At 53.4% G+C, this 26,759-nt stretch overlaps 1 protein-coding gene across 17 annotated transcripts in view; it reads left to right on the top strand.

Moving 5' to 3' along the window:
* Positions 1–26,759, top strand: part of LOC130853148 (uncharacterized) — a 242,615-nt gene that overhangs the window by 96,715 nt on the left and 119,141 nt on the right. The window contains exon 1 of one of the 17 annotated variants that reach the window (XR_009053686.1): positions 8,829–8,934. The exons of the other annotated variants lie outside the window; for them this stretch is intronic. The gene's annotated coding sequence lies outside the window, so the exon portion shown is untranslated. Of the gene's footprint in view, positions 1–8,828; positions 8,935–26,759 lie in introns of those variants that run through there. 17 annotated transcript variants of the gene reach the window in all.

Here is a 26,759-nt window from a genome sequence, read left to right as displayed (position 1 = left end):
TAAGACCCCGGTGCCCCCATCTCCCCTTCCCGTCCGAGGTCAGGCTGGGCCGTGAACAGTTTCACATGGGAGTGCTCAGCTTCCTTTCGTATGTTCACTTTGTACAGCAGCGGCATATATTCCCTCAAGAAATGACCTGGGAATTTTCATTTGGGAAAAAAAAGATTTCCTTGGAATAAACTGAGTTGGGGAGTTCCGGGCAGAAGGCCATGTCAGAGTTTTGTTCAGCTGTGACAGGGGCCTGCTGAGCTGCTGGGATATCTTTGGGAGCGGGAAGAGTTCAGAGAGGGCCTCCTGCCCTGACCCCACGTGGGCAAGGGGACCAAGGCCAGACGAGTGTGGCCAGACGGACTGCGAGCAAGGCTGGTGCAGAACCAGCCCCGGGGCTTCCTGAGGGGAGACGGTCCTGGCTGAACTTTGAAGGGTGGGCAGGATCTGGAAGCGTTGGGGTCTCTAGGTGGGCGGCTGAGGGTGTCCACGTGGCCCTCATTTTCTCAGATCTGTTCCCAGCCCTTCCCCTGCTGGCTATGCAGCACTGGGGTTGGCCCTGTAAACTACAATTCCCGGGCTCCCTTGACAGCTGGCTGTGATCAGGTCTGGTGCATGGGAAGCACCGGCAGGAGACTGGAGGGCTGGAGGAAGGGGGAGAAAAGCACGCTTCTTCCCTTCGCTCTCCTGCTGCAGCTGCCCCCTCCGTGGCTCCAGCGCCCACTCATCAGCCTGTCTCCCCACGGTCTTGGCTCCCTCAGCCTGAGCAGGCCCTCATGCGACTGCAGCTTCCACAGGGTGGCCTGGCTTCCGGGCTCTGGCAGCACCTCTTCTAGCTTTGCCGCCAGTCCCAGGGTGGGTGTTGCCCTCCTCTTGCTGAGGCTGATGACCTCTGCATCCTCCCACTCTCCCCTGCTTGTCTTTGCAGCTTCTCCACCTTCGTCACCGCATCACGGTGATGCCTTCCTGGGCATGGGCTATGGGCTCTGTTTTCCTGCCTGATCCAGCCTGCCTCTTGGAGTGGGAAGGGGTGAGGGGCAAGAGAGGCCCCCTGGGGGTGGGGGGTTGGGGTCTCTCCCCTCACCTTGCTCTTGAGTCAGACCTGACGCCTCTGCCTACCTGGGCCCCAGACCCCCGAGGCTTCGGTGACTTCGGAAGCTGACTCCTCTCTCTGCCATCCCAGCAGGGCTGTCTTTAGAGGCCAGGAGCTTGGCTGAAGCAGTGACCCATTATCTTGCGGTTCCTTCCTGCGTGTGGTCCGAGCGGGCCCCTTGAGCCTCTGCCAGCACCCACATGCTGACCGGCTGCCTTTCCCTCTTGCTGGGACCTCCTCCCTCACCCTGCCCTGACCTGCCCAGGGTGGAGGGCCCACTGACCTCTGGCCCAGGCCTCCCATTCTGTAGCTTCTTGGAAGCCTGTATCTGAGTGAGTAGAAAGGGTGAGGCTGGGATTCTGTCTTGTGAAGAGGAAACACTCACCCAGGGTGACGCACTAGGGACGGGAGGTCTCAGCTCTGAGACACTTCCAGGCTGCAAGTGTGGCCGCGGGGCTTCCGGGAACAAAGCTGGGAAATCACCGGTCTCGTCCCAGCTTCTGTCTTGTGCGTGGAGAAACAGCAGCCAGGGAGGAGAAGGACTCTACCAGAGTCGCTCTGAGCCAGCGGTGGAGCAGGCGCTCAGGCCGTGGTCCCCGCCTGGCACCCGGTGGGCCTCGCCTCCAGGTCCTCAGTGGCTTCGGGCAGCACGGTGGGACAGGCTGGATGAAGGGGTGTGGTGAAAGCAGAGGCCCGTCTGCTGACAGAAGAGGCCTCGGGTGGGCCAGGGCGGCTGCGGTGCTGGTTCCCCAGGAACCCCTGCACCCAGCAGCCCACCCAGAGCTCAGCAGAGGCCTTTCCAGGGCCCAGGTGTGCCCAGTCACTGTTCTCCGTGTGCCAGGTGCACATGTGTGGCTTCCTGCCCCGTGTGTGGGTGCAGCAGCAGAGCAATCCCTGAGTAGCTGCCAGCAGGAGGGTGCCAGCTTACGCAAGAGCTGTGTGGCAGTGGTTGTGCTTGTGTGACTTTGTGCAGAACCGGGAGGGCTGTGCTTTTTGTGGGTGAGGGATGACTCAGCAGTGCTGGGCCCCTCGGGGAGCTGTCGAAGGAGGCCAACATGGCGGGGCCGCCCTGGGGGGAGAGGTGGTGTGCGCAGTGGGGTGTGGGGGGTACCCTCTGCCCAGGCCGGCGGCCGGCTTGTGCACCTGTGGACTGAAAATAATGCACAGGCTAACGCTTGAGAGTCATGTTTTGTTCAGCAGACTTTCTGAGGACGTAAGCCCGGGACACAGCATCTCAGATAATGCTGAGAAAACTGTTCCGAAGAGGCAAGGGGGGACGCCAGGATATATAGACGTTTTTGCAGCAAAAGACCAGGTAGTCGGGACATCAAAGGATTACTGTTAATAAAAGAAAACCAGAGATCTCACCTTAAGGAATTCAGCGCTTTTCTATGTATGGGAGGAGGCAAGAGCCTGGGCTCCCTGAGCTCATTCCTTTGATACGCTCCTCAGCTGCCTGGGGCCAGCATCTTGTGTCTTATCCTCGGTTCCCTCAAGGCTCTTCATCTGACTGTACTGTGAGGCTTGATGGCTGCAGCCTGCTTTGTTGACTCTATGGCGGGCGGTATTTTAGTTCTCACCCCCACCCCGAGGCCCCTGCACACCCGGCCCTCGCCCTGCCGCTGCCTGGTGAGCACGTGGGCCTCCCCCGGCTGGGGCGCTCCCCTCACGTTGGGGCAGCAGCCTCGGGTCTGCACACATGTGAAGTCGGGGACCTAGAGGTGGGCCAAGCCAGGAGGGCAGTGGGTCCTCCCATGTGGGTGGCACATAGTATGTGTGTAGGAGAGAGCCCCGAAAAAGATGTCTCGAGAGGAGAGGTCGCGGTCTTGTCACACAAGGCCTTCGGTGACCGGCCTGCCTGGACGTCCGTGTGTGAACCTGGAGAAGCATGGAAGGCTTCGGGGCAGGCGGGTGCTGAGGCCAGAGAAGAGCTTCAGGAAGGGAGGGAGGGGCGGGTAGAGCATGTGGGTGGAGCTAGAGTGGGGTGGGCGGCCGGGCGGAGACCACAGCGTGTGTCACGCAAGCCGTGAGGGGGGCGGGTTCAGGGCAGAGGCGAGATCCAGGCGCAGCTGGCCTCGCTCAGCAGGCCCCCGCGGTCTGGGCCGGCGCCGCCTTCCGCGCAGCAGCAGGGCTGGGGGTCAGGAGCACGGGTGGCAGTAGAGAGCACCCTGCCCCGGCCTGACGGGCACCGTGGGCAAGTAACCATGACGTTACCAAGTTATGCACGTATGAGGCAAACAGACTCACTCCCAACCTGCTGTTCCGGAAGGATCCTTACCTCCTAGTGTTGTCATGAGGACGAAATGTATGCAGAAGGCCTGGCACGCCACCTGGTGCCTAGCTAGAACGTGCCGGGTCCCTGGAGGTGGGGGGCTGGGGGGGGGGCTGATCTGTCCGCTAGTCGATGATTTCTCCCAATGGTCAGATCCAACACCCCAACATATGGCCTTCCAAGCCCCTTCCTCCACCACCTCTGTGATGTGCCCTCGGGTCAAGGTGGGGTCACTGCCAAGGCCCCTCCCTACCCAAGGAACCTTTACCTCTCACTGTGCCCAGGACTTGGATGAGGCAGGAACCAGCCTGCCCTTTCTACCCGCTGAGGTCACTAGGGGGTCATGGCCCGAGATGCCCCACTGCCAACCGCGGGGCTGGGCCCAGGATGGTCTGCCCTGAGCCTCCTGGCGTGGGGAGCTGGGGAGGAAGTTTGCCGCGGTGTGGGGGGCCTGCTTCCACCTGTCGCTTCTAAACCCCCCTCCTTTAATGATGCTGATCGTCAAGAAGCATCGCAGGGAAGCCTTTTAAAGTAGAGATGGGGCGAGAACGTTGCCAGGAACTGAAATGTGTTTCTGGGAGGGCCCTGGCTTTTTTCCCATCGAGAGTGGGCCGAGGTTGGTGGGGGGCCTGGACAAGCCCTTCTTCCTCCTGGGACCCCAGTTTCCTTTCACGGGTCCTTGAGCTGAAAGTGTGGGTGTGCTGGGGGCCACTGGAACCTGGAAGAGCACAGAAGGCTCCTTGCGGCCAGATGAGGGGAAGGTGGCTCAGAGCCACGTCTTGGGGGCCCCTGGCGGGGGTGCTGCCTCCCTGGGAGGTGGGTGGTGCTGCCACTGGCTAAGGAGCTAGTCCTGGGCCTGTTCCTCCCTGTGGCTGCCGCACCCGGGGCCGACCTGCCCCTGGCTTGATGGGGCTGCCAGGCCTTTGTCTCTGTAGATTCCTGCTTCACCCTCACACCTGAGCGGTGAGCGGAGGTGACTGACCCAGAGCAGTGCTTTCTCGGCAAACAGGGCACTCCCTCCTGTTGGAGACTGTCTGGGTAGGAGGCTGCATTTGCCTGGGTGGAAGCTGTGTGTGCGTGCGCACGCGTGTGTGTGGTGTGTGAGTGTGTGTGTGAGAGAGAGAGAGACCACCAGGAGAGTAAGGGGCTGGTCCTCAGATCACAGAGACAAGTAGCCTGAGGCCTTGGAGAGCCTGTGAGAACTGCTTCCTCCAGTGTGTGGAGGGACAGGCTGAGGAGAGGTTTTCCTTCCTGAACGTGCGCTGCACTGAAGACCATCCTCAGCATCTAAAGAGGCTGAGAGGCATGAATAAGGAGAGTTGTTTTTGCTCTAGGCTGATGCCCCAGGGAACTGAGTCTTTGGAGAACCTGGCAAGTCCCACGGTTGTATTGGGGGCCTGCGTGCAGGCAGGAGGTTGGATAAGGTGACCCTTTGGTTAGCTGAACCTTATGTCTGACCTCTGGGGTGGCTGGCCTTGGCTGGCACCCACCCTGAGGACAGGTGCCAAGCCACAGTGAGCATTTGGGCAGGGTGCCAGGGCCCAGTCCCATTGCAGAGGGACTCCGCCTGCAGGCAGCCCTCCGCTGTGCAGCCCAGGACTTAGAGGTCCCCCATAAAAGAGAATCATGGTGCTCTTGTCCATGTTGGCGGGGGAAACAAAACCCGGACTGGAGAGAGTGGATATAATGTTCTCAAGGATAAGTTTTTCTCCCGTAAATTTTTAATTAAACCTTTGGCACCCATTATGTCCTCATCCCTGGAAAGCCCTTGCAGATGCCAAAATTACAACAGCATTTCAAAACATGTATGGATCCAGTGAGCTAATTGGCAGTTCCACGTGGGAACTGCCGGGACGGGAGCTTTACTAGTTCCCTGGTGGCCTGATAGTTGCATTTCTGACGGGTAAGATTGTGTCTAGGCCCTGGGCTGGAATTCAGCACATCAGTGCTCCATTGCGTCCCCTGGAGGGGCTTGGTGACAACTGCCAAGGTCCTTGAATAGATGAAGAGATCAGTGGCTCAGGGCTCTGCTTTGTAATTCTCAAATGTCTGCGTTTCCATTTTGATGACAATCCTTAGAACTCATATGATCTTATCTGTATTATGTTGGTACCCACCTTGTAACCTGGTATTGCTGGGTGATTTAAGAAACATTTATATGTCTTCATGATGGGGTCAGCGTATTTGATTGCCCACGTTTGCTCCAAGGGAAGGTGAGATGTAGCCACAGTCTGCTGTACGGAGGAAGTTTAGTTTGGTTGCATTAGTTCAGATAGAGAAAAGTGAGGGCAGAACAAGACCCAAGCCAGTGAGCCATGCCAGTGGCCGAGATACCTGTTTGCTGGTGGTCAGGGTCACATTCACATGACCAACAGATCCCAGCTTGACACATGGCAACTGGCTAGAGTTCATCAGCAGTAACTGTGCTGGGAAATATGAGGAAGAGATTGCTAGAATTAGGATGAGGAGATTAAGAGTTTACTGAAGGCAGGTTTTAGTATGACCCTAAGGCTGATGTGGCTTCACGTGAACAGAATACCTCTACAGAGTTATCGAGTAATCCCTCGTTAAAGTTGGTGCTGCAGGCCTATGTGCAGGGTTTTGGTTTTATATGAAAACTGGTTATCCTTGCAAACAAAACCTTAAAGTTGTTAATGCCTCTTTGTTTGCATACATCTGTTTGCAGGCATTCACCCTGTGTGTTGGTATTAATTCCATCAAAATACAGAAGCAGAACTGGCTCGAGGCCCTATCTTTCTACTATTAAACCCATTCTTGGCAGTTTAACTTGCGCAAAACACATTATCTAATTTTGTTGGTAGTTTTGTTTGGATTTAATTTCCAAGTTCCCCTTGGCTTTTTATGTGTTCATGATTGCTAAATACGAGGAGTGGATAGCTCTGATTTTTGTTTCTCTGTAGATGTGCATTCATTTACCAGCACACTGATGGGGGCTCCTGCTGTGTGAGAGGCATGTTCTAGGCACTGAGGTTGCAGCACTGAACAGATGAGAGCCCTGTTCTCATGAAGTTTACAACCTAGCAAGGGAACTAGAGCAAAAACAAAACAAAAACCCCACAAAAAATGAGTAAATATATAATAATGTAATTAGGTAGAGATACGGAAAAAGTTATCTGGGTAAGCGGACAGAGCTGATGAGGAGGGACCTTAGATAGGATGGTCAGGACAGGCCTCTCTGAAGAGGTAGCATTGCTCAGAGACTCGAGTGAAGCGTGCTGGTTGGGAGAAAAGAGTTCTAGCTTAGGGAGCAGCAAAGACCTCTGAGAAGGGGAGGGGTCAGTGTGTGTTGTATAATATTATTTTAATTGTGATGTGAATAAAAATTTGATATCAACACGTGATGAGACTGGATGCTTAGGATTTGGGGGTCTGCAGTGAGACGTGGGGTAGCCTCTCAGCCTCCTGAGGGTGAGGGGACTCACAAGGACCCCAGACCCACACAGAGGAGCAGCCTGTGGGAGCAGAAACATCCCCTCAGGCTTGCTGGCTTGGGGGGTGGGTACAGTGCCTTGGGCTGAAGGAGAGCAGAAGAGCTGCTGGCACCCCAGCTCCCTGTCCTGTCCCCCTGCCCACCCCTAGCCCACGACACAGCCATGCAGAGCTATGTCAGAGTCACCTAGAGGGCTTGTTAAAACACACATCGCTGAGCTCCACCCCTGGATTTCTGATTGAGGAGGCCAGGGGTGGGGCCTGAGAATGCGTTTCATCCAAGTTCCCAGGTGACGCTGCTGCTGCTGCTGGTCCAGGGACCACACCTTGAGAACCTCTGAGAGCAAACTGAAAACCATGCTGGGATCTGTCCAGAGTGACTAGAGAGAGAACAAGGACTGAACCTTCAGAAACGGACCTGCTTGTGCTGCACGCAGATGGTCCTCTGGCTCAGTGGGCCCTGTTACAGAGTGACAACCATGATTCTGGGGCCCCCAGGGACATGACCGGGCCGGCCGTGTCCCTTGCTGAATGCTGGTGCATATGTGGGACAGACGTTGCTCACGCATCAGGGCATGCGTGCCAGGTGCCGTGGCCACGACAGTCAGGAGCCTCCCGGGTCAGGTCCTGCGGCTGAGGGGAGGGGGTCGGCGGGGAGAGGCACAGCCCTGGCCCAGGGCCCTGGGCGGCCAGTGCCCAGGAAACGTGGGCTGATGCTGAAGAACGCCGGCATGAAGCTGATGCTGACGTCACCGCCTGGAGATTCTCATCTCTGCCCTGTGGTTCCAGGTGCCAGCAGCTCTTCTGCCCTCTTCTCCCCTCCCTGAGTTTAGTCTCGTCTCCCAGCACAGCTATGTGTGAGGGCCCTCGGCCAGTGGTCTGATGCTCTGGAGATGGGAGATGGTGCTACTGGAGGATCCCCCGCACCTGGCCTGGTTTTTTTCAGGCAAGGCCTCTGTTCTTCTCCCTGGTATAGCCGTGGGTGTGGGTTTGAGTGTCGAGGGAGAAGGGAGGCAGCAGGCTGTGCTCAGAGGCCTGGAAGTGTGGTGGGAGCTGATGGGAAACAGTTGAGCCAATGGCTCTGTGCACTCAGAGAGTAAATCCTGGCTTCCGAAGAAGCTGCAGAAAATTGATTTTTCGCAGCTTCAATGGTCATCCTGAAGGATTTGGTGGGGTGGAAACCAGGCCCATTTCTCATCTCTTTGCACCCCGTGCTGCTGGATCAGGTGTTGGGCGTGCTTGTCCCAGAAGCAGAGAGGCCTGGGTTGGCCCCCATCGCCCCTTCTTGCTCCTCCCACCACCCCGTGCATCGGGAAGGGATGTAGGGCCCATCTTCCTCGGCTGCCCTCCATGGCCAGCTGCTGCTTGCCTGTTGCTTGCCTTTCAGGCCTGCTGCCACGGATGTGAAAGGTGCATGTGTGCTTGCAGCCCAGCTGGGATTAGGGCATTTGTCCAGGGATGCAGCTGTGGCCCTTTGCTGTCTGTGGGGGCACTGGGATGGAGCTGGGACGGGCGCCTTGGGGAGCTCAGCCTCTCTATGTCTGTCCAGTCCCTCAGTGCGTGCTGCTGTTGGCACTGGGGAGATAGTAGCCAGCTAGGTGGGGTCTGGTGTAGCCTTCCTCCTGGGCACTGGGTGGCCTTCCCAGGGGTGGGCCTTGTCTGGAAAGAAGGGCTGGCCTTTCGCATGTTCCTCCTGTGTGTGTGGAGAGTGGACTTAGTCCAGGCCCTGGGGAGCTGAAGATTCCCACAGCCAGGGAGGAAGCCACAGCTATAGACTGATGGCTTCCGGAGCTCCTGATGGCTTTGGATGATTTCATGCAACACTTGGCCAGGGCGCTGGGAGGCACAGCTATGACCTCCTGACCCAGCAGCCAGCACAAGGAGTGGCTTAGCCTTCCAGAGATGTGCAGAGTGGGTTGCCACACCCTCCCCTGGCCAAGAGTCCAGGGAGCGGAGGACCTGGCTCTGTCCCAGCTCTGCGCTGCCGACCTCTCTGCACCTCTCTGGTCCTCAGCCTGCTCCCTGGCTGTCAGGAGAGTCTCATCCCTGGCTTGCTGGGCTGCTGTGAAAACCCAGTGAGACTGGACCTAAAGTGCCCCACCTCTACACACGTGCAGAGGTGGAGAATCAGGTATGGAAGGACTCTGGGCTCTTGTGGTCGCTTTTGTTGAGGTTTGGAATCTGGGAATGGATTGTCTTTGCTGGTGGTGCTCAGTGATATGGAATACCAGGGCCTCCCCCGCGAGCAGCATGGCCTTGCCTGGCTCGAATATTTCCATCTTGCTGGACTTATTGGAGGAGCTATGAGTGAAACACTCAGCCAAAAAATGTCACGTTCATCAGGGGGTTTCATACTGAAACGCTTGAAAAGTGGCACGTGTTTCTTGTTCCTTGTCTGATTTGTAGTGGCAGCATCTGTTGCCCGTACCTGGCGGCCCTGGTGTTTCAGCTTGGGGTTGTGGTGGGGATGTGGGGGTGGGGGAAGAAAAGGGGAGGGTTGGACAGCTTATCAGGGTAGCAAGTAAAGATACTTTCTTTAGGTAAAGCATTGAAATGGGAGCCCAGTTGGAAATAATAATAATGGTATGGATATAGTGTTATGAGAATCGTTGTTTTCCCCCAACTTTGGCCTGATCAGAGCTTATATGCAAGGGCATTTTACATATATCACATATTAATATCAAGTGTTATTAATAATCGTAATTACTAAAGAGTAGCTAACTTTTACCAGACTTTTATTTGCAGCTCCTGCAAAGTGCTAAGCCCTTTATTATTCATTATTTCATGCAATTATCTCAAGAACTCTATAGGTAGTTATCATTCCCATTTTAAAGTGAGGGAAACAGAAACTGAGACGTTGAACATCTTGTCCGAGGTCCGCTGAGGCAGGGCAGGGGAGCCAGCGACTCGAGCCCTGGACTCAGACCCTGGGTTTACCCTAAGGATACCACTTCCTGGGTGCTAGATTGTGCCGGGCTGTGACAGATCAGCAGGCAGGGCAGTGCTTTCATTATCATAATGATGAGGACAGTGAGCCAAAGGTGGTCAAGGGCAAAGCCTCTGAAGCTGAACTGCCTGACTCCAAACACCCCTACGACTGTCTACCAGCTGCGTGGCCTTGGGCAAAGGACTGATCTGTGCCTCAGTTTACTTATCTGTGCCTCCCTCAAGGGTTGTTGTAAGGATTAAACCTGCGAAGGGCCTAGAAGGGGGCTGTTAAGATGTGTTGATCGTTGTTCTATCACTGTCCCCTGTGCATCCTCCCAGGTCCACCCGTGGGAGGGGTCTGTGGGTTAGGATGGAGATGGCACGGAACAGGTGTCCAATGAATAGTCTCTGCACAAGGGAATGGAGTCTACCAGGTGGTCTGGAGGCTCCTCTAGTAATCAGGCTTCTCTTCAAAGGATCCTCCGACACGGTTTCCTGCTTGAGGCCAACCCACTAGCAGGGCTGACCCTGCCTCTCAGCTACACTGGCCAGCACGTGCTCGCTGGGTCCGCCTGGTGGGAGGGTCCTAGTGGACCCCAGTATCTGCTGGAGGCCCAGGCTTCTTGGAGAGGCGAGCGATGGCAGACGTCAGCTCTCCAGCCTGCAGGGCGGGGGTGTGGGAAGCGGCTATTCTCTGAATGGTGGGGGCTGTTCCGTGTGGGTGTGTGAGCTGTGGAGCTGGAGCCCCTGCCCAAGCCCCATGGGAGGGGCCTCAGAGGGTAGGCAGGCCAGTGCAGGAGGCCGCAGAGCCTGTCAAGGTTAACAGATAGGCCTTGGCTCTCCCCTAGGAAGTCATTCAATTTCTCCCCTGACTCAGGCCACATTGTTTCAAAGCATGTGGTATAAACTACTAACCACTGGGGAATTGCTTGAATTAACAAACTCATTTTTCCCGAGACCTGAGGTTGAACTTGAGTGAGGAGTTCAGGGCTCTTTTGCAGAAATCCAATAGATCAGGAGAACTCATGTTACACCATGTTTTCAACCTTGATCAAATGCACATTTTGCACGGTGGGGCCTTCTCCCCGCCTGCACACTTTCGGCTGCACTGATAGCTCAGGGCCGTGGCAGACCAGGGCAGTAGCTGGCACTGGGGCCGGGTTTTGGGGGAACTGGCCTTCTGCCTGAGTTGGAAGGCGCTTCAGAAAGGTTCCTCTCTTCCTCTCTCCCTCTTCTCCCAACTCCTGCCTCCCCCATGCCTGCCCTTCTAAGTGCCATCACTTAAGAAGGGGTACGAAGGTTTTGCTGGAACGATCCTGGGCTCTGGGCTGAGTCACGGGACCCCAGCTCAGCTCTCCTGTGTGTCTTGTCTCTGCCTGTGAAGACCTGCTGGGCCTGCCTTCCCTCCACCAGGGCTCCTGGCCACAGGGGCCACGATAGATCTGCAGGGTCAAGAAGGAGTCAGCCCGTCTCCCACAGCCCGCCCCACCCACACAGCCCACGGCCAGGCCGGAGCCAAGAGCGGGGGCTCAGGGCAGGCCTGGAGATGGCTCCACAGCCTACAGGACAGAGGCCAGTCCCAGTAGGCCAGGGACTCCCCAGGGACAAATGTTGCATGTGTGGTATAGGCTTGAAGCCACAGGGGACATGGATGGCAGTGTGTGGGGAAGGTGGGGCTCAGGGAGGAGTTCCCATAAGGAGGCTAGGTTTCCTGGAGGAGGTTGGGTGGCATTTGGAGCCCCAAGAAAGAAGAGAACAGGTTTTGCCAGACTGATGAGGAACTTCCCAGAAAACAACATTGCTCTCCAAACCCTGTCCTTTGCCATCCGGATACTGGGGATGCTGTTTTTGTGAGGCAAGGGGTGTGTGGCCCAAACTGGTGGTTCTTAAACGGGGCCCAGCATCCTGGTCACCTGGGAACTTTGTAACGCTGTAGACACACAGCCCCACCGCAGACCTATCCAATCAGTTGCCCTTGGGTGGGGTTTGGAAATCTGCACTTCTGCAGCTCCCCAGAAGGTTACAGTGCTGGGCCAGATTCCAGAGACCCCTCCCCTCTGCATGGGTTGGCTGTGCTCAGCCCCCTTCCTTCCCTGCTGGTGGCTATTTGGGGTTAAAGGACATTAATCCGTGGGGACACATTTCACGGAATCGCTGTGGATTTCGGAGTGGCCCAACAGCAAACTCCCAACTCAACTCAGGCTGTAGGAGGCAACTTCTGGATCACGGAGGGTAGGACTTCTGGCCCCAGGGGTAGGAGATGATGGCTCAGCTACTCCCCTGTGCTGGCTTCTCTGCACCTCATGGCGGAGGGCTCTCACCCTCTCCTCTACCCCTGGCTTCTGTCTCTCAGCTTAGGGAGAGCCAGCTTTGGGGAATGTCATGATTTTTCAGCTGTAACTGCTGCTGTACTGCCGTTCTCTTGGTATTTTCTCATTCCAAGTTCCAGGGCAGGAAATCAGTTTGGCGCAAATCCTAGGTCAATGGTAGCCTGTTGGTTATTGCCTCGGGGGCAGCGAGGAGGGCAGACAATACAAAACACAGTCATCAGTGCACCAGGGGTGGGGCAGGCAGGTCATGGCCATGTCCAGCACGGTCTCTGAGTGTTGAGGTAGAATCTTCTGGGAAACGGAAGCCTGGCAGAGGCATCCCCACCAGAGAGAGCTGGGTGGATAGTCCTGGCCTCCACATGTGGGTGGGAAGACTGAAGGTCAGAGAGGGCATCCCACTAGGATGTTGACAAGCCAGTCTTCATGTTCATTTCAGCTGAGAAGAGGTCAGTGACCCCAGCAGGGCTCAGAGCGGGGTCCCGGACGGTCTTTTGGCCACAGACGTGGCCCCTTCCTTGTGCCTTCTAGAGCCAAGGGGGCCGGGAGAGTAACAGCTGCCTGGGGATCCCTTGTCTGCCTTGGTCTTCTTGTGTTGGGCAGCTTTTATGACAGCATGTCTTCATCTGAGCTCCCCGTGACATTGGATGAAAAACGTTGTGTGAGATTTTCTGGGCAGAGGGGCCATACCTCTGTAAGATTCTCCCAGGGGCCCTGGACTCAGTCAAAGACCCACTGCTTCTTGCAGCTGTTAGTTAAACCATTGCTTGTGTCCTCAACTATGGAGTGCGTGGCCTGGCTGTTTCTCCTCAAAGGCATGAAGGGCTGACTTCAGAGTCTTCGCTGCCACCGTCGGCACAGGCTGGGGAGGTTGTCATCCAGGAGAGGGTGCGCAGGGGCTGTGTTGTTTGTGCGTGCTCCCCGCTGCTGGGTCAGCACCTGGCTCCAGCGCTTGGGTCCAGGAGCGTCTTTTGCCTACCTCCCCCTGTTCCTCCAAAAGAGCCTCCCCACCCCCCGCCCTGGGGAGTCATGTGATCTTCTTAGAATGTGTGCCCGCAGAGAGAAAGAACCTCCTTCCTTCTGTGCCTCTTTAGGGGTCATCATGGCTCAAGGTGGTTTCGCTCAGGACCAGAGTGTTCCCCTTATGGCTTCCTGTCCAGGTCAGGGCCAAGTTTCCTGGGCTTTAAGGGGTTCTCCAAAAAGATCAGACCCAGCAGTGAATGCCGCTGCACCTTCCCGAAAGCAGCTGTCACACAGGTGTTAGTTGTGTGCCCAGAGGTTCTGCCGGAGACATGCCAGAGCCCCGGCTGGAATGCCTGAAGACACTCATCCCGGTGGCGGTGCAGGTGCTGACGGTGGGTGCTGCCACCCTCCCGCAGCCTGTGCTTCACGTGGACATGTGGGTACTATTTATGTGGCTAATAGGCTTCTTTACTGAGGGTGACGTTTACATGCTATAAAAAGTCCATTAACTGAATTTAAGCTTCTCCAGAGATCGTGGGGCCTAATCTGTATTTGGCATGTGACGTGGGGGGAATTGGAAATCCAAAGACCTCTTCTGCTGGGCCTTTACTGGGATTGGAGACATGAGCTTTGCTGAGTGAGTAGGTAAGTGAATGAATGCATGGGGCATGTGAGACAGTGAGAGAATGATAATTTTGGGGCCAAGCAAGTGTCTTCTAAGACTTGTGAACAAAAGGAGGCTATATTTAGATGAATATTCAGCAAACAGCCTTTCATGTTTAATGCCAAGTGGCACAGTCAAAATTCTCTATGGTAATAAGATACCTTTGTTATTTTTGAAGATCAAAGTGTTTTAAAATATTGTTCTCTGTTTTTAAATCAACTGTTTGGAAAGCATTTTTGTTTTTGTTTCTTTTTTTAATATTTCGTTCTTTATTTTGGCTTCACTGGGTCTTAGCTGTGGCACGCAGGATCTTTTAGTTGCTGCGTGTGGACTTCTTAATTGTGGCATGTGGACTTCTTGGTTGCGGCATGTATGTAGGATCTAGTTCCTGGACCAGGAATCAAACCCAGGCCCCCTGCATTGGGAGTGTGGAGTCTTACCCACTGGACCACCAGGGAAGTCTGTGTTTTTGGTTTTAAGCTAAAGGCTTCACAGGTTGAGAATCCATGGGTGTTTACCCTTTCTCGGTGCTGCATTTTAAGCCTGAGTTGAGGATTGTGCGTGTGCTCAAGCAGGACCCTTTGGCCCGTCTGCAAATGGGCCAGATCTGCTGGGTCCCTCTACTGCCCTTCGAGAGTCACCCAAGTCCCTGAGCCACAGGTGGGCAGCAGATTTGTTTAAAGCAAGGTCTCTGCTGCTCCTTCTGGGCCATGTCAGAGTTTGAGTGACTCAAAGACCCCTTTTCTGGAAGCGTTCTCCAGTCACCCCCTCAGCTGGACTGCCTAGAGAGTGGCCACCTCATGCCTCTTGGGGCTCACACCTGAGAACAATCAAACTGAGAGCTCCCAGGGGCAAGCATGGACCCCTCTTTTCTGAAGCCCTTTTCTAACCCATTGCTGGGCTTTTCTTACCCACTGTCTGATGGCACCGTCCCAAACAGCACAGTGTGAGGTGGTGGGAAGCCATAGATGACACTCTGGATCCTAGGAGGCACGTGCCGTGGGAAGAACAGAAACTTCAGGACCAGGGCATCCTGAGCTTGAATCCTGGCTCTGCCGCTCACCAACTGTATGAGCTTGGAAAAGGGACATGACTCCTCAGAGCCTCAATTTGCTTACCTGTAAAATGGGGATGATGCTATCCATACCTCACAGGTTGTTTTCAGGGCTTTGTGAAAATGATGACCATTAAGTGCCATGCTCAGTGCAGATATGTGAGAGCAAAAATCACAACAGCCCAGATTTGAACCCTGGCACTCCCACTTACATGATCCTGAAGCTCATGACTTTGCCGGTTTCCTCTGTAAATGGTGTGCTGTCTCCTCCCTCCTGGTGATGACCCACACCTTGGGCACCAGGCTCAGCCTGTCGGTGCTGACAATCGCGTGATCAGCCCTCTCTGCTTGGGTCAGGCCAACCAGCAGAGGGTGGACCACCCCATGGGCTGTGGGTGCTGCCGGGCTCCTGTCTACACGTCAGGCTGCAGTGATTTCATGGCCATCCTCCCAGTGTGGGTTTGGGGAATTTGGAGCAGAAGGGCCTTAGCAAGTACCCCCTTTCCCAGGCAGACCCCCGAGCCCAACCCACCTCTTGACTGCTAGCAGGCGTCAGAACTGGCCAGGCTGTGGAGCCTGGCCTGGCCCTGACCTCGGGCCCCGAGCCCCCGTGGTGCCCTGCCTGTCATCCACAGCCCCGTCAGGGCCGGCTCTCCGGGCCCAGGGGCTGCCCTGTGTTCCTCTGAGCCCCTGGCCGCGCGCACCGAGTTATGTAATGCTGCAGAGCCAACATTTATGAGTCGCAGCCAATTTGCCGGCCTCAAGTTACACTGTGCAGATGCTCTACGTTATGGTTGGCTTTTGTCTTGGAGGCCGTAAGCAGATAGCATAACTCCGCTTACCATTAGACATTTCGCAAATCATCTGGGCTTGAGCGTGCCGCAGCCAGACAGTTCATTTATGCTGCGAGTGGTATGATTTGTAAAGTAATAAATTTCCCGTCTCTCTGCCAGCAATAAAGTACAGCAAGCAGGCGAGGCCGGAGCCCTCCAAAAATACACTGGCTCCCAGCGAGACCTGGAAGAGGGCTCTGTCAGTTTCTGTCTCTGTGCCTGCCTTCACTGGATTCTGGGAAAGCACGTTGGGGCCATAAATCCCCTCTACCAGCTGGGTGACTCGGGGCCCTGGCACGGACTTGATTAGCATGTGCAGTTGGTCCTCTACTGTGACCCATTTGTCACTTCCTGGGCCCCTCTCGGTCCTGGCAAGAAAGGGCAGGGCGACAGGCCTCGCTCAGGCTGCAAGGATGGAAAATTGTTGCCCATCCCTCCCTCTCTCTGGCAGCACGTCTGTGCTCGGGGCTGAGTCAGGGCTGTTTGTCCTGGGAAGTCAACAGCAGACAGACAGCCGGGGGTGGGGAGGCACGCTGGTCAGCGTGCCTTTCAGCCCCCCGGGAAGGCGTGTGAGAGCCTTGCTCCACCCACGGTGCCGGGGTCTCTGTTGTGAAGGTGGTTGCTCTAGGCAGAAAGTCAAGGACAGAACTGGCATGAGCCTTAGGATGCCTGGGCCCCAGTTTCCTTCCTGGGGGAGGGTCCGTGGGTGGTGGGGCCTGTGATCAGCAGACGCTCCGTCGCAGCAGGAGGCGTCACGGAGACCCTGGAGTGCACGTGCCTGGCGTCTGTGTGCAGACATGGCTCTGGCTCTGACCTCTGCCCCGGGTGACTGGGACGCTGGCTCCGTTAGACACTGCTGGTTAGCCATGGCTCCGTCCCGGCTGGGGAGGGGCCCGGAATGGTCCACAGGGGGCCAGCATCCTCCTGCCCAGCATGCCCCCGGCCGCCGCCTCCTCCTCCTCCGCCTCTGCCTCCACTTCTTCCATCTGTGATATCTGGTTTTTTAAAATCCCGTTTTAAAATGAAACAACAGTTAAGAACTAGATATAGAAAAAGGAAGTTCTCTGTAGTGCAATCGCCTAAGCGCAGCCACGGTGATGCTTTTGCTGTGTTTCCTCCGTGCTGGCCTTGCACGAGACACCCTCCCTTGGTCACGCTCAGCTTGTCTGGGGGTGGGGGCAGGTAGATTCACTCCTCCCAGTGGGAGGTTAGGAGGATTTGCTTCCTGAAGTCAGAGCCTCACCTTGGAGGAGGGCAGTGGGAGTGTGGGAAGGACCTAAGGCCTCCTCAGGGCTGTGCTGCCCTGCGCGTGGCCCCAGGGCTTCCCCAGTTATTCTGTCTGCACCACGGCCTCCTCCGATGTTCCTACCCTGCTGTCTCCTTCCAGCCCCCCCAGCGACATCACTCCCTGCGTGTTGACCTTGGGCCACTTGCCTTGCCTGTCAGGCCTCCGTGTGCCCTGAGGTGGGTGCTGGTCCCTGCCAGGCGGGGTTGTGTGAGGATGAAAGGAGATGGTCTGGCATCCAGAGGGCTTCAGCAGTGCTGACCAGCCGTGTGGATCCGATGCCTGATACCCGCTGCGGGCACAGGGCTGTCTTGTGGCTCAGTCCCACTCTTGTGTGCACGAATACCTCCCTTCCCTGCTCTGACTGGCAGTGCTCAGCCTTGCCCTGGGTGGTCGCCCGGAAGGCGATGTTTCAGGGCCTGGGACTGATAGCTGAGAGTCCAGGAGAGGAGTTTGCTGGGGCAGTAGGAGAGCCTGGCGTGGCCATTCAGAGGAAGTCTTTGGACTTTGTTCTGGGAGAGAGTGAGCAAGGGCGGTGGGCTGGCCTGGGCCCTGGGGAGGATGCTGCTCATTGCCATCTTGGTCTCTTTGCAAAAAGGTGAGGGCCGGGGGCTGAGAGTGTGGTCAGGACCTACTGGCCAAAAGACCAGAGGGGAAAAGCTGCAGAGAAAGAAATGCTGCCATAGATTGCCCGGAAGGATGACCTGACACTAGTGCTGAGGGTCCAGGGGGCAGGAGTCCCAGGCAGGAGACCCGGGACTGAGCCGCTCTCGGCAGCCAGAGCTGCTGGGGGGCCAGCACCCTGCCCCCAGGGGACTGAGCCTGGTGTACAGCGGGGCGGGTCAGTGGGGACTGGTAGAGGGCTGCCTGGTTTTCACAGGATGTCACACATCGCTCCCTTCTTTCCAGAGAAACGGCAGATGCCTGTTGAGCAGGTATGACGTGCCAGGCACCATGGGAGGGACGTCGCGTATATCAGCTCTTTCATTTAATCCTCACTGCAGCTCTGTGAGCAGGCATTAGAATGGGGAAACTGAGGTTCAGAGAGGTTAAATGATTTGCCCCACTTTCCCAGCTACAAAAGAAATAGAAACAGGGCTTCAATCACTTCAAAAACTTCTACTAGACTGTAAGCTCTGTGAAGGCAGAGCCCGGGCCAGCCTTGCTGCGGGCTGACTGCCCTGGTGCATAGCCAGCGGCCGGGTGCACGCAGGATGGAGCGACTGAGCCAGTGAGGGCAGAGATGGGCCCAGGTCTGCGGGTTTCCCAGCCCACACCTGTGGTCTGGGAGCTCACTCTGGCTGGTTCTTTCCGCCCCACCTGGGCTGACCGTACCCTTCTCCCAGCTCCCTAGATGCTCTAGGCCCCGAAGACACTATTGAGTCACGTGTTTTCCTTGGGTTTTGGTGATTTGTGATTCATGTTTTCAAGGAAGGCAGAAGAGTGACTCACGCTGACTTAATAAGCCTATGAATATTCTCAAGAATCGGCTGATAAATCTCAGGCTGGCAGCCCACTCCCCCACGCCTGCCAGCGCCAAGCGCTCAGAGATCACCAAGTTAAACAAGCCTGCAGAAAATTCAATCTCCCCAGCATTATTTTCCTTATTCGAGCTAATAGCACAAGGCGCCTCTCTTCTGGCACCGTGAGGTGCACCAGGGGGCCCCGCCGCCTTCCCTGGGGTCCTGTGGGAGAAGGAAGGCAAATGCTTCACATTCGGCAAGTTCCTGAGGGTTCGACAGCGATAAGCGTTGCTAAGACCTCCCAGGGTTTGCCTTGTGCCCTTGGAACCAGCGGCTGAGCCCCTGGGGAGCCAGCCCCGTGCCCCAGCGCCTGAATGATGGGGTAACGTGAGCAAGGCCCCTTCCCTGCAGAGTAATGAGAACAAGGCCAACAGCAGCCGTCCTGGCCTCTCTGGGCCGCGTCAGGGCGAACGTGCCTCGGTCAGGCCCGCTGAGCTCAGGTTACTCCATGTAAACAAGTGAAGGTGAAACGTGGCAGCCCCGAGGAGCAGGCCAAGGTGTCAGGGAATGCATCATTTCAGACGGCTCTCAGGCGACCGAGAGGATCCCTGACATCTAGCAGGTATTGACATGGGGGTTCGTCCTACCGGTTTATGGTTCCATGCTGCATCCTCATGTCCCTCTGCTCCAAGGCACTCTGAAAAAATTCAGAGACACGCTAGGTCAGCATCTGTGGAAAGATCCTGTTACTGTCAGTATGCTCTCATTTGGGACTGAGTCCTTTAAGAAGTTCCTACAGCCCAGAGGAGGCTGTGGCGGGGACAGGCCGTGGGGAATGGGGGAGGCTTATTCAGATGTAAGAGATTTCCTAAATCTGATCTCTCTTCTGTAAGTTCTCTGGTGTTCCCTCCCCGTATTTACTGAGTCCTAGTGGGACGTTAAGCTCTACACTGGGTCCAGCCAGGGGAACAGGGCTCTGCCTTAGTGAGTCTGGTCCTTGATTAGAGTGTAGGCTACCCTTCCCTTCCCCATTCCTCCCTCTTTCTGTGCATCCATCAAGCCAAAAAATATTGATTAAATGTGATAATGTATGTAAAGCATTTAGCATCATGTCTGGCTCAATAAATGTTAGTTTTTATGATCATCATTAATATAATATTATTGCTATTATTTAATATCTATTGCATGCCAGGCAAAAAAGGCGAATAATGGTACAAATTGGTGAATGTGCTACATAAGAGATGGAAATCATTGAGACAGTCTAGCCTCGGCCCTCATGCTGCAGATGAGCATAGTGAGACCCTGAGAGATGCAGAGACAGACGGACGGGGGTCTCACCATGAGGGTGTGGCTGTGCCAGGCCTAGAACTCCGGCCTCCTTCTGCTGTGGCATGTGACTGTCATGCTGGGATGAAGTGGTCTGAAGAGGCTTCCTGGAGAGGGTGGGTTTTAAGATGAGCTTTGGAATAAGAGTAGGAATGAGACCAGCAGGAGAGGAAAAGAGAGAAGGGGCACGGCTGGCATGGTGTGGAGTGGGGGCCTGCCAGCAGAGAAGGGCCGGGACAGTGGGAGGGATACCACAGCCATCCACGTAGCATCATTTGAGGAATCCCAAGGAGGCTTCATTGTCCCCAGATCAGTCTGTCACCACCAGCAGGTGCTTCTTTCTGGCATGTACAGATCAGAACTGCTGGGGTTTGGGCTCCAAGCTCAGCCTGCCTGCCTACCTCTGTTCATGCTCACTGGGGGCCCGTGGGTCCAGGCTGCACGTCACAGGCCAGGAGTGGATTCCTCCGGGAGAGGAAACCCATTCAGTCATAATTTGTCATTAACCCCTTGCATTTGTTTCCTCGGGCTGTTGTAACAAATTACCAGGAACCTGGTGGCTTAAAACAACAGAAATTCATTCTCCCACAGTTCTGGAGGCCAGAAGTTCAAAATCCAGGTGTTGGCAGGGTTGGTTCCTTCTGGAGGCTCTGAGGGGGTATCCGTTCCTTGCCTTACTTGTAGCTTCTGGTGGCTGCCAGCAGCCCTGGGCTTTCCTTGGCTTGGAGCTGTGTAACTTGTCTCTGCCTCCATCCTCATGTGGCCTTCTCTTCTGTCTCTTCTCCTCTTCTTATAAAGACACTAGCCATTGGACTTGGGGCCGATTGATGAATCCAGGATGATCCTTTCTGTAACTGCATCTGCAAAGACCCTTCTTCCAAATAAATTCACATTCACAGGTTCCAGGAGGACATATGTTACAGAAGGCCACCACCCCCATCCACTACACCCCTAGAGCAGTGTGGAAGTATGGCTCGAGAGATGGCATCAGTTTGATGGCATGAGGGGATACGTCTATTGAGACACAGCACTGGGGGTACTAGGAAAATTCCCAGAAGTGTTTGGGCCTTGGGGTGTTTTTGAGACTGAGGGCCCAGCTTAGAAATGTTGATCCGGGGCCTATGGACATCTAACAGGGCCTGTTGACAGCATCCAGCATGTTGGGGATGGACCACTGTGACCACAGCCTGCTCTTGGAATGGTCCAGAGCAGTGCTATCCAGTAGAACTTTCTACAATGATGGAAATGTTCTTTACTATCTGAGCCATCGGACACAGTGGCCACTAGCCACGTGTGTCTACCGAACTTTTGAAATGTGACTAGTACAATGAAAAAACTAGATTTTACGTCTATTTAATTTTCATTCATGATATTTAAACTTAAGTAGATCTGTGTGGCTAGTGACTACCTATTGGCCAGCACAGCTTCAGAATGTCTTGGTTTGACCCTTTCCCCCCGTCTGTTCTTCATTTCACTATCAAAAATACATTTCATCATAAAGAGCTTAAATTGCTCCTTTGCTTTTTTATGTGTGTAATGCTTACCATTTTAACTTTTGGCTGAGGGACAGAGGCCAGATGGAGTTGACTGGTTTTAGACCCAGTACAAGGAAACATGACTTGCTCTTTGAGTAAAGGGAAAAGAGCAGTGTTTTCCTATGGACGCTCTTGTAGCTGACAGTTGCCTGGTAGTTAAGCTGGAGATGCAGCTAGAGAGACTGCAGTGAAATCTCTCCTCACTGGCAGCCAGGAGGGTGCCTGGCAGTGTTGCTTAGAGCCTGAGGAAAGGGGTGATGGCCCACATCTCCTCTGGCCCATGTTTCGGAGTCTATGAGTTTGGGCTTCTTTGTTCAAAAAGAAACTTTTCATGGCTTCTGGAAAGCCACAGATAACATTTGGGTCTCATAAACCTATTTCTCTCAGACTCCTCCATGTCTTCCTGCTTTCCCAGATGGGGTATTATACACTGTCTTACTTTAGAGTAAGGATATTTATTTTTGCAGTGTTTAGACATGATCTTAAGCAGCACTTCATTTGCACGCTTGCATGTTCTGGCCCCTCTGGATGAAAAATAAAGCATGTTCCTGAGAGCAGAAAATCTCAAAGGGGGCAGTCCTCGGGATGCTGGGGTCTGCATTGGTGGGACATATGTGGCTTACAGCTCAGCTTCCCTCTTTTTCCTTGCTTGTTTCTGGCTTGTGCTAATCAGATGTGGTGGCTCTGGGTCTTGGAGCTCATTCTGCTTGCCTGCCTCAGAGCTCATGCTCGAGGGGAACTCACGAGTCCGGGCTGGAAGACACAGGCCAGGCGTAGAAGAAGGTTCTGGCAGTGCAGGCAGAGCAGCCTGTTTTAGGTGGGGAGCTGTGGGAGGAGGATGGTGCTCAGGGTTACGCTAACACCGCACTGTGTACATGTAAGACACAAATGAGGGATTTAGAGCTGAGGAGTCCGATGAGTGTTGCTAGGCAACCTTTCAGCTGGGTCTGGAGGTAACATAATCTCTGGGAGCAGCCTGGTAGGAGGGCCTCCTAAGGACAAAGCTGAACTTCAGAACCAGCGCCTTCTGTGCCTGTACCCGCCAGGGCTGCCTCTGGGAGGGAGCAGGAAAGGTCAGCGGAGCCGTGTTACATAAGCCGCTTGGGTGACTGATACATCCATGGGTTCTTTGTTTGTTATGTTCTCTTTTTCTTATGTATCTGTTTGTGCCCTACCTTGTACAAAAGAGGATCTGAGGTGGTTTCAGAAATACAGCTGCTATAGCAGGATAAACATTAAATAAGGAAAGAACATAGGGCGAAGGGAAAAGAAGGGTAAGGAAATGGGTGTGACCAGTCATTCAGCAAGTATCTGTTGGATACTGGTCGTGTGCCTGGCTGTGTAGATAGAGCAGTGAACAAAACAGCTACAGTTCCTGCTTTCCTGAAGCTTACAGTCTCACAGGAGAGGTGTGAAGAAAAAAAAGGACCATGGGTCCAGTGCTCTTATTGAGGGCAGGCTGCCCATTAGACTCTGAGACTCGTAGTGGCCAAAGCAAGAGGGGAACACAATTACGAGGGGCTGGGTGTGTTCTCAGTGTTGTGTTGGTAACAGCAGAACAACAGTTATGAGCTTCATGCTCTTGCCCTGGATGTGCAGACCACGTCAGGGTCCTTCCACCTCCTTGCCTCCCCTTCACTGCCAGCTGCATTTCAGGTACCAGCCTCCTGACTGGGTTCTGAGAGTCAGCCCAGATGTCCTGGGGTGCTGCGTAAGTGGAGGGCTTGAGCACTTTGGACCCAGTGAGTTTTTTTTTTTTTAATTGGAATATAATTGCTTTACACTCTTGTACCAGTTTTTGAGATACACCAAGGTCAATCATCTGTATTTATACACATATCTCCGTATCCCCTCCCTCCCTCGACTCGCCCCTCATCCTCCCCATCCCAGTCCTCCAAGGCATCATCCATCCTCGAGTTGAACTCCCTTTGCTATACGGCAACTTCCCACTGGCTATCTATTTTACAGTTGGTAGTATATATATGTCTATGCTACTCTCTCACTTCGTCCCAGACTCCCCTTCACCCCCCGCCCCCCCAAACCTCAAGATCTCCAGTCCATTCTCTGCATCTGCATCCTTATTCTTGTCTTGTCACTGAGTTCATCGGTACCAGTTTTAGATTCCGTATATATGAGTTAGCATGCAATATTTGTCTTTCTCTTTCTGACTTACTTCACTCTGTATGACAGACTCTAGGTCTGTCCACCTCATTACATATAGCTCCATCTCATTCCTTTTTATAGCTGAGTAATATTCCATTGTATATCTATGCTACATCTTCTTTATCCATTCAGTGAGTTCTAGAGCTCTCCCTGTACCTTCTACCCCATGTCTTAGGCCAGACCATACCCTCCCCCAAGATGCTACTTATCTCCTTTGTGACTGTATTCTTCCTTACCTATTTAGGGCTCTCCTAAATAGGTAAATTTAAATTTAAATAGGTTGTTTATACTGTGCCCTTTACTGGCAGCCTTTCATTTGATTCTCCCAACAACACTTGTGAACTAGCTGTGATTTTAGCCATTTGACAACAAAAGGAAACAAAGGCACAGAAGGGCTGAGCAGTTTGCCTGAGGTCCCACAGCTTCATGACTCCACTTTGATCCCTATCTTTGACTTCCTCCAATTTGGTATTCATTATTATGCTTTCTATAGAGGGAGCCCAACTTTCTTATAGATTCTGGAGAAGCCTGATCCTTCAGCTCCTGGCATCTCTTTGGGAAGCAGGCGGAATGTCATTGCCTCCTTTCATCGGCAGGCCAGGGTCCTCCCGTCATCTCATGGACAGGTGGACTTGCTCTTTCAGTAAAGATACTGGCATGTAGGGATCCATCCTTCCAAGGCAGCCCTTTTGTTTGTCTATTTATTTGTTCATTCATTCATTCAACAAATATTCCTTGAGCATGTCAGGTGTTGTGTGTTAACCACCCATCATCCCTGCTGTCAAGGAGCCGAAGGTTTAGTTGAGGAAGAAGGGTTAGTACATGTGCGTTTGGAGTACAGAGTGAGAAAGTTTTAAGTATGAGGTAGAGTGCTAATCATCAGAGCAGAAAATAAAAACATAAGCAGGCTAAATTCATCCAGACTGTGTAACCACTTCACATGTCCTGGCCAGAGAACAACCCTCATCCTACGCACCCCTCCACAGGGCTCACTCTCTTCGGGCAAAGTCCACCTCAAAGTGCAAGGCTTCAGAATGCAGTACACCCTGTACAAGTTAGCCATACAGAAATGAGAAGGACCTCACCTCCCTTGTTCTTAGAAGTGTACTTCTATTAATGCAACCTTAATCTGTAGCAGCCTAGCAGTATAAGAGAGAGCCTAGAACAGGTAAGCCTGCAACACCAGCCTCTTGCACAAGCAGTGTCTTCCCAAGTGGGCCATGCTGAGGAGTGCTAAGGGATTCTTTCTCAAGGACATGAGGGCAAGTGCCTTGTGTGTGCTTCAATAATGAATGCTGCCCATTCTCAGGTTACACGAGCAGTGCTCTTGGATGGATTTCAATGTTTTGATCCCTCTTTAAAGAAAGCAACCACAGCTATTCCAATTATGAATTCTGAAATACCATTTTGCAGCCATTGGGCTGGGAGATGATTGGGCCATTGTGTTATCATTCCATGCATCTCCCAGAGATAGAGACCTGCATAAGTAAAACCATATTTCTGTTTTCCAAGATCCAAGGTACCAATCCCAGGGACTGTCAGGCAGGCTCAGGAAGCAGCACGAGGGGAACATTCTCAGACTTGGTAAGTGGCTGGCCTGCTGATAGAGGAGATTAAGGTGCTTTTGATCTCTTCGCCCCTAATGGCAATGTCTCTAGTTTTTAAAGTGACTTGGGAAAGTCTTCCTTTGAACAGCCAAGAGACTGCTTCAAGAAAAGTGAGCCCTATTCTAGACAGATTGTCGGCGACGTTATGCTGCTGAATTGTAAATGTAGTTACGTGAATTTTTCCTTCCAGTTCCTTAAAATCATGGGTTTGGCCTTCAGATCCATTAGTTGGTGACCCACAGTGCATGGAGGCTCCCCACTCCCTCCCCGGGTCAGGCTGTCTGTGGAGGCCCCCAGGGCCTCTTGCTGGCCAGCCCCGTGTTCCCTCTGCATTTGCCCAAGGACTCACCTGCAGGCTCAGCCTGCTTGGGGCCATTGCTCTCCCGCCGCTCTCTGCCCGCTATGCTGGGTGGGTGGCCTGGAGGGAGGCTTCTCCTGAAGGCAGTAGGGTGATGTAAGGGCATTCTGGTGGCATGAAGTATGGGAGCAGAACTTCCTTGTGGAGGATTTGTGTGAGAAAAGGGTGTGTGTGTGTTGCTCTGACCCTGGATATATGGAGAACTATATGAATTAGTTAGAACTCAGATGTCAGATTATAAACATGAGAAAATTTAGTTGAAGTAAATATTTAACCCCTCACTCACTCCTTTATGAAATGGAGTAGACTCCAGAATCCAAACTGCTTCAATTCAAGTCTTGGTGTCTCTAGTTATTAGCTATATGGCCTTGGTCAAGTCATTTTATTTCTCTGGAAATAAAGCAGTATCTAGTTCACTGAGTTGTGAGAAATAAAATCATGCATATATAAGATACCACCTGCTTTACCTGCTGTGTGCCCAACAGATGTTTGTCACAGTTGTTATAGTTATTCTAATGTTATAGTTATTTGAATGTTGTCTGTTCCTTCGTTGACTGTGCAGAAATTCCTTACCCCGTGACTGTTCATAGGCTCTATATGCAAGGAGCTATGGGGCTAAAGGAAAAGGGTAAGATTTTATTACAATTTCACTAGAAAAGAATAAACGTACAAAAAGTGAATTTGTATCTAAAATCTTATAAATACATGCCAAAAGACAGAGGTTATTAGTTGTTCCTATTCATATTTAATGAGGGATATAAACAGTTGCAAGAGAATGTTGCTCCCACCCTAACAATAACAAGCCAGACCATTTACAAAATCACGTATTTTTAAGTCTGTCAGAGAGCTGAGGACACAGGGTAAACGGATGAATTAAAATCCAAAGGGTAGCAGCCCCTCCAAGAAGAGATGGGACACATGATTGTTTCACCTTGTGCTGAGCTGCAGGAAGAGGAGGTAGCCATCACAGAAGCAGGTGAGAAGAAAACAGCTGAAGTTGGAATGAATTTTTAAGAGCCAGCTGCAGGCTAACGTAACAGTTTAGAATTCTCGGAAGCCGCAGACACAAGAGGTGCCTTCGCAGTCACTTTTGTCCATGGGCTTCTACTGAGCACTTACAAGGAAGATTGGAGGCAGGACAGGAGAACGGAGAGAAAACTCTCTGTGGTGCATGTACACAGGACCTGCCAAGTCTGTAGTTAAAGCAGGAGAACCAATAAAAACTCTCCCATTTCCTGCCCTTTCAAGAATAAGAAGCAGAAGTTATCTGCCACTGGGGAAGGGTAGGAGTATTGAGATACTCCCCACCCTTGAGGAATTATCAGACAGGGACTATAAAATAAGTGTCGTAAATATGCTAAAGGATCTAGTGGGAAAGGTGGGCAACATGTATGAATAGATAGAGAATTTCAGCAGTGGTATGGGAAATATGATCTCCATGGAAATACTA

Source organism: Hippopotamus amphibius, chromosome 1, assembly GCF_030028045.1.
Source record: "Hippopotamus amphibius kiboko isolate mHipAmp2 chromosome 1, mHipAmp2.hap2, whole genome shotgun sequence".
NCBI lineage: Eukaryota > Metazoa > Chordata > Mammalia > Artiodactyla > Hippopotamidae > Hippopotamus > Hippopotamus amphibius.
Note: the sequence above shows the minus strand (reverse complement) of the source record. Positions and strands in the feature narration are given on the sequence as shown.